Source organism: Armigeres subalbatus, chromosome 3, assembly GCF_024139115.2.
Source record: "Armigeres subalbatus isolate Guangzhou_Male chromosome 3, GZ_Asu_2, whole genome shotgun sequence".
NCBI classification, from domain to species: domain Eukaryota; kingdom Metazoa; phylum Arthropoda; class Insecta; order Diptera; family Culicidae; genus Armigeres; species Armigeres subalbatus.
Genome location: NC_085141.1, coordinates 331,772,243 through 331,780,086, shown reverse-complemented (window position 1 = coordinate 331,780,086; position 7,844 = coordinate 331,772,243).

The following is a 7,844-nucleotide window of genomic DNA, read 5'->3' as shown; positions in this document are numbered from 1 at the left end:
AAATTATACCACTTTTTCCGTACGTCAAACAAGACCGAAAATGTCACGGTAGCATTTTCAATCTATTTTTATATTACAAATTAAACAATGTTCTTTTCGACTTTTGAATAGGAACAAAATGTGACGCGTTAAGGATGATTAGCTTCAACGTTCCCTGAAAGAAAATCGAATATCAATTCTTCATTTTAGGACCCAATTTCGGCTGGATTTCCTGAAAAAATTTCAGGAGCCACTCTCGAAGGAATTTTCAAAAGGGTCTCTGAAGAAATTCCAGGCGGTGGTGCAAGGTCTATTCCAGGGTGTGAATCCATTTCAGGATTCGAAGCTATGCTCGTTCCAGAATCGAAGAGAAACCCCTTTTAGAATTTCTTCAGAATTTTCTTCTAATTTCCTTCCATTCAACGCCAATTTGGATCCAAATCCGAAGAGAGCTCGCTCTGGAATTTAGGTTATTCCCGTTTCGGATACGAAACTCATTTTGAAATTTAAGCTAATTATGTTCCGGTTTCGGAGCGAATCCATTTCCGGTTTTGAAGCGAATTCGGTTAGGAATTCGCAACAAATTCCATTTAGGATTCTCATCAAACACTTTTCATGTTGAGGATTTGGAGCGAATCTCGTTCCGGCTTCGCTATGAATCCAGTTTATGATTGAAGGTGCATCCTTTTCCGGATTCGAAGTAATGTTTTTTTTTTCTGATTTAGAGTAAATCCCGTTCAAGACTCGAAGCGAACTCAATTGATGATTCAGAGCGAATTTTGTTCAATGTGCGAGGCGATCCCGTCAGGGCGGAATTCGTTATAGATTCGAAACAAATATTATAAAGGACCTACTATTTTACTTCCTATCCTATGGAAGGCGTAATCAGACCTTTTCTCCCATCAGAAAATGTCATCGGCGCTGACTGGGAGCAACACAGTAATCGCTCAACAGTTTCAAATGCTAAACGTTTAATTCTACCCTCAAGTAATTTTTTTGAACAAGCCTGCGGTAAAATGGTTAGGACTTCCAGAGCGGGATTTTGTATTCTCCGTCGAATCGGCGTGGGAGCTTACTCAGTTCCGTGCTTGTTGCGCTCGATAACCTTCTGTTGCAAGCTTTTTCCCCGATTCTTAGCATCTGGGAAAACATAGAAAAAGCATACAATCTCCTTCCCACTCAGTTGTAAGTAGGAAGTTGCTGATGCACTACAACCCAAACGAGCGAACGCTAGTTTTCGCAGCTTTCCTCGATATTGGGCGGGTTAGATGGAGCGTTATGTGTCTGTCGTACCAGAGAAAACCTAGTCCAAAGCCAGCCCACATACAGGGAAAAGTGCTCCTTCAGCTGAAGATGTGTATGGCCATCACCTCAGCCCACAACTCATCCGGAACAATCACTATGGAACTTCGAGGGGACAGAAATGGTTGGCTAATATTTTTCATTCTTAGTTTTTTCTATTTTTTTCTTTGGGTACAGAATACTTGTGTCGAAAATTTTCCTAATGAGGGTGATTATGTGTCATAAAACTAAAATCTACCTGCACTACTATCCGTAGTGCTGCCTTTTGCATCGTTAATTCTGGTTCCGGTCTGGATGTCATCATTGAGAGTCGATTCACTGCACCTTACTTAGATCGAACCTTTTTCGCGAAAAACAAACGAGCTCATCTCGAAGAAGTAGCCGTAATGTAAATAGTGTCCAATGCGGTGCCCATAAATTGGTGCAGTTTCTAACTGGAGCCGCCGGGGATACCACAACAATGCGACCAGGAATACGGCGTGCACACACAGGATAGTTTTATTGAAGCGAAGTAGAAGTTTTGCATCCCACGCTGATGCTCCGACGTCGGTTAGAACTGAATTGACAACGGAATGGCACCGCATGCAGTAACGAAAGGGAACAAAGCTTCAGTGCAGGATGAACTTTGCTATTCAACGAAAAGTGGGTAATTCAGAGGATCAGGCAGCTTTACCGGAAGCAATTGACTAGGCGTGATGGAGACTACAGAATGCTGTTTTTCCGCTTCAGGAGAAAAAAGTTTTAACGAATTTATTCTCTTGTAAACCAAAGTGACAGTAATAACGTCGTTGAAGGTCATGTCGGTTGAGGATTGTCAATGTCGTCGTCATTAAAAAAGAACGGGTGATCCCGTTTACCATTGGATAGTGGTAGCTGGTAGACAAAAATAGTAACGAATGGAAAACATATGAAGAAAACACATCAAACGCGGATAAAAGACGGATAGGTTAAGAAATAAAAAAGCAAAAAGAGGTGGAGAAAATATTTTCCTAATATAAATCCGAAAAAAAATATTTTTTTTTGATCTTTATTAGGCCGATACAATTTTTTTTCACTTTTTGTCACCCCCCCCCCCCTTCTTAAAACAGCAAAATCTGCAGGGGGCGAAAAAAAACTCGCTTTATCAACACGTCAATCATACAGGTTTAATCACTCAATGTCCACTTCAGACAGTTAATTCAAGGTTTGCTTTCCGTTCTGAATTAGCTTCATTGCATTGTTTTGCTCTTTTGTTTTGGCAACAGAAGAAAGAGTGGATGAAAGAGAAGAGAGAAAAATAACTCAAAAGTAAGTTCAAAACTACTTAACTCTACGTACTTTTTTTTGAGACTTGAGCTACAAATAAGTTCGTCTCCATGGAGACATAAATATTCGGTTAAAGTAAACACAGCAACGATAAAACGTCAAAAGAGCAAGCTCGTGTTTGATAGCCAATGATCATGCATACTGAAGTTAGGAAATCCATATTTTGTGTGCGTCACTCATACATTCGAACGAGCTTCCTTAAGAACCAATATTTGTGTTTACATTCTCTTTTTACACTGATACGCTTGCAGTTGGTCTACTTCCTCACCTTAGTGTCATTGCTCATTGTTTCATACCATTCGGATAAGTTTGACAATCGTAAGCTTGCTGTGTGGAAAAGTTTAAAATAGTGAAAATGTCCGCAGGAGTCAACAACACCATGGTATGTGTAGTGTGCTTTAAAAAATTCACGTAAACTCAAATTCTTTTATAAAACAGGATTCCAAAACCCCCATTGCCGTGAGAGTCGAGCGTGAGGGCAAAACTTTGCTCCAGTCGGTGATATTAGTGGCCGTCGAAACCACTCTGACAGAAACGGTTGAGCAAGCCTTTGGAACGGCAACAAGCAAATTAGATGCGATCGATGTCATTTACGCTGGAAGTAAATCTTTTGACAGACAGGATTTGTTCACGGTCTCGTCCTTAATGACTATCAGAGATGCTGCTACGGCAATTGGTGCGTGTACCAAGGTTCTGTGCATTCTAAGAGCTGAAATTCCGTTGGTTAAGGCGAAAAAAACAAATGCGTTTGAGTTGCTGATGCAACGAGCATCTGTGACGACGTTTCCTGATAAAAAGACGGAGAGTGACGGTCGAGATTCCTTACACAATAAGATCGTTGACTACCTTCAGTCTCGAGGTGCTGGTTTCAAAGTTTTTCAGAAATCAGACATGGAGTTGTTTATGACCACTACGTTGTCCGTTCTATGGCGGCTTGACGGCCAGTGGTCTAAATTATTAGGAGCGGCAAAAGTGTCAAATCCTCCGGAAAACCTACACTTTCATCCAGATGACCAAGAATCCTTTCGAGTACTGTACCATGGTTCGCATAAGAAAAAGGCAGTTCCACTTCTGAAGACAGAAGATTTGATTGGAGATTTTGAAAAGCTAGATGAGCTTTGCACCAAATCATTCCTGAAATCTGATGGGTGGCAACAAGTGTTAACGGATTTGATACAACTGAAAGCTTCTTTGGCGGACTACATCCATTATCTGGGGAATGCCAATGATAAGTATATGGTTGCATCAGCGTCCACCATCAACGATAACCGTTCTCTTAAGTCAATTCCTCTGAATAGGAACCGTACAAGTCTTGTGCAATTGTTATATAAAACTCTTGAAGACCAATTGAACTCCGTGCCGGCTTACACCGAGCAAAATCTGATCTTTTTTGCACCAATTGAAAGACGTGCCAAACATAAGTACATAACAGGTTTGGTATTTGATTTTCCAATACAAATTTACAAGACATTCAAGCCAAATGCTTCGTTTGTATGGAAAACAACTCAAGAAGAGTCCGCATCTGCTGTGGTTATTTCTCGAATCGAACGTAACATTCATGAACGAGTTCCTGCCGACAAATCCGAAAGATTGTCACAGACATACGGAAACGTTTCTAGGTGGACTGCCGAAAAAGTTGGTGAGATCGTAAACGCAATTTCAGGTATCTCGTTTAATCGTTCTACTTGCTGAAATTTTAGTTTCAAATTGTATTTCAGAAGACGACGATCTCTCGCCGGAACACATTCGGGACAGCAACGAAGGGTTTCAATTTTTATTAGAGGAAGGCTTCTCTGTCCCTGAAGCAGTGCATATTGAACAACAAGCACAAGCAGCGAAGTTGAACCGATTTGCCAACTTCTGGGCCGCAGTGTCAAAGGTCCTGGCTAGCAACGATTATTCTGTCGCTGAAGAAAGGCGTCATGGCGAAACAACGTGGATATCACCGTTATGTGTTTCGATGCGGGACTTGATGTCCAAGTGCGAAACAAAAATGGAAGAAATGTTTCCTTCATCGAGCGCCAATTTTGTACCGTCTTACGAATATTTTCGTCTTCAGTTCGTCCCGAGGAACAATCACACACGAGTATCGAAACGCTACTATGGACGCTTTGACATTAAGTTTGGACTTCAAAAACGTACCTTACATAAAGCACACGTAGATCAGCATTATGGCGCTAAACAATTTGAATTTTTGAAAATTATGGCCGGTAAGAATTGATAAAATAGAACAGTGCAACCTGTACTATTTTCGATAGTCCAGATCTTTTCGTCATGGGGGATTTTCTCAAATTTTCTAAAAATTGCTTAAAAGTTTTAGTAAATTTGATTGACAAAAGCTCCCATCATACAGTGATCAAAACTACCGAAAGTACTTCCATGCACATTGCTTTTTTTATATTGTACATCCTCTCTACTCATAGGAAAATTTACTGAAGACTCCATCGTATTTTTCCTGGATGACAAAGCATCATTGGATTCGAAAATGCGCCGGTGAGCGCAACTCGGAGGCAACGACATGTCTTGATGGCAGGGCTCGATGAGAGAGGGCTCAATGCAATGGATCACGACAACATCCCACTAGCAACCCTATAACCAGAGACCGGCGGAGTGAAAAACTGTCGGAATGGCAACGTATGAAAATGCATGATATCGTGAAAATAAGACTGGCAGCGCTTGAACTTTTTGCTTGCTTCTTATGGATGCAAAAAGTAAACAAGTCGAAATGGAACCGCTTTTGACGGTTCGATTGGAAACAAGATGGCGTCTTTGCCGATCTCTCATTCTAGTATTTCTACATCCCACAGCATCTGATACCATCAGTTTCCATTAAGCTTTTTCCTCCAAAAGAGCTCTCTGAGTCTTGGTACAGCGGAAAACCGACGATTATACTGAAAGACGCAATATTTGAGGCATCCTCGGCATTCAGACATTCCGCCGAGTTGATAAAAAATATTGAAGACTCCGATACACAAAAACCCATTATGTTCATTGGAACTGATGGAGGGCCTGACCACAACGTTACATCAATTCAAGTGATGCTCAGTTACGTAGCTTTATTTCTGGAACTGGATCTTGATTTCCTTTGCACGGTCCGCACCCCTCCCAACTTCTCTGTAATAAACCCGGCTGAACGATTCATGAGTACTGCCAATATTGCCTTGGTTGGAGTGGCTTTGGCAAGGAATGATCTCGGTAAAAACGAAAGAAAAGTTCGTTCGTTGCTTTCTAAAAAGCAATGGCGTGATGCTCAAGCGAAGCATCCAGAAACGGATTACCGTCAGCTAGCAATTGATGGGACTAAAAATGCTCGTAATCTTCTCAGCACTCGTTTTGAAAGCCTGTCTTACAAAGGAGAACAAGTAAAAATCGGGGGTCTGATGTTTTGGTTGTGTTTTCGTAGTGTAGATGCAGTCTCGTTTCTTCTGCTTGTCGTTTATGAAACTGTCAGTGTGGAACGCACCTATCTCTTTCTTTCCCATGATTCTTCTTATGGCTGTCAGTGCGGAATTTCCTATGTTGGCTACGAAACGAACTGCGGTGGAGGTATACAAGTGTCAGTCCCGTGGTAAAAATGGGTTGCCCTGCCCTGCCCTGGGTGGGCATTTGTTACTTTTAGTCTTTTTGAACAGCAATAAGTCACAAAGTGATAGAAAAATAGCTTCAACCCTTATAAGGTATACGTCTGACGGTAGGGGTAAAAATTTACTTAAAAATTGAATATCTCTGGCGTTTTTGATCCGATTTGTATAAAAAAATTCTTAAAAGAACCGTTAGAACATTATGACAAGTGACTCAAAATTAGGATTGGCCACTTGATCCCGGAGTTATTCCGGATTGTACTGGGGTAGTTTTTTTTTTTACTGGGGGTACTGCCGACTGAATCTTTAGTCTATGCTGTTAAAATTACCTAATACTGTGATTTGTCAATTCGGGGATGTATATCGGACATGTTCTGCCCGTAATGGAACTTTTTCTAACCAGTCTAGGAATTATTCGCCCTTCCGGAACCGGCTATAAGGGATCTATATCCCGTGGAAGGCCGGCGAGTTAACGACTGCCCAGGGCTAACAGTGAGCGCAAGAGCCAGGCAGAGGCGGCCCGGGGAGCACCACCGACTGAACGCGATCGAGGATCGGCAAAGATTCGTCACCCGTTGGAGCAGCGACGAGCGCAGCAAAACTCCCTCGGAGGGTCCCCCAGTTACCCGGTCGCACTGGACGGCCTGAAGGGTACCCAGCAGAGGAATTGGCGTGCGGAGCGAACGAGTGTCTACTGTAGGCAAGGATGTTGTCGAGAAACGTGCGTGGTGCGGCGGCAGGTGACCGACCGCAGAAAGTGTTGTCGCTGTAGGGGGACGCCCCGACGGTATCGTGAGTACTAAACCCAATGTCTAGCTGTTAAGAAAATGTAAGAATAGAGGCATAGAGAAAAAGAAAAGTAGGAGGTAAGAAGAAAACATTTGAAGAAGGGGAAAACCCCAAATACATGTATTAAATCTAAATTTGTGGTTTTGTGATTTGTGATATTGGTGCTTTAGCCCTCCAGTTTTGTTGTTTTTAGTCGGCTTTGGTGGTTCTGTTCTACCCGCTACCGGAAACTCGCAATAAATTATTGGTGGAATCCCTGGAAGATTTTCTTGCGTGCGTGAAACACTTACAAAACGTCGTTAGCGAGAAAGTGACTAAAAACATGCTGGTGCTTTCTACCTTAATGGAGAAGATTATACCCTCAAGAATCCGGTAGTGAATTGTGCGAACGCTGGAGCATTCGTGAATTTGCTTTAGTGATTCTGAAACACTAATTATGGTAATCCTCCTAGGTTAGTGATGGAGATAACCCAAGTAAACCTCAATCATTGCGACACCCGAGTAGCAAACTTTTCATATACCAGTCACTGTGACTTATATGCGACCAAATCCAGTCACATTGAAGTTGTTGCAACACAATCAATCGGAATTGTGCTACTAGGGCACTGCTCAGCAACTGGTGTGGCAGTCTAAAACAGAATCTAACTGTGATGTCGTAATTATTCCAGTGCCTCGGTATTGAGTTCCTCACGATAACGGTACTTGGAGAGCGGATAAAGAACGGATAGCTGCGATACAAGTTATGGGCCGATATCCCATACAGGAAGTAGTCGATTGTTCACACGAGGGATTCTTAATCACCAAAATCAATGGTATATTTGTATGTAGCAGCTACGCACCTCTAGAGCGATTTCATCAGATGCTGAATATGCTCAACGACACGCTAAT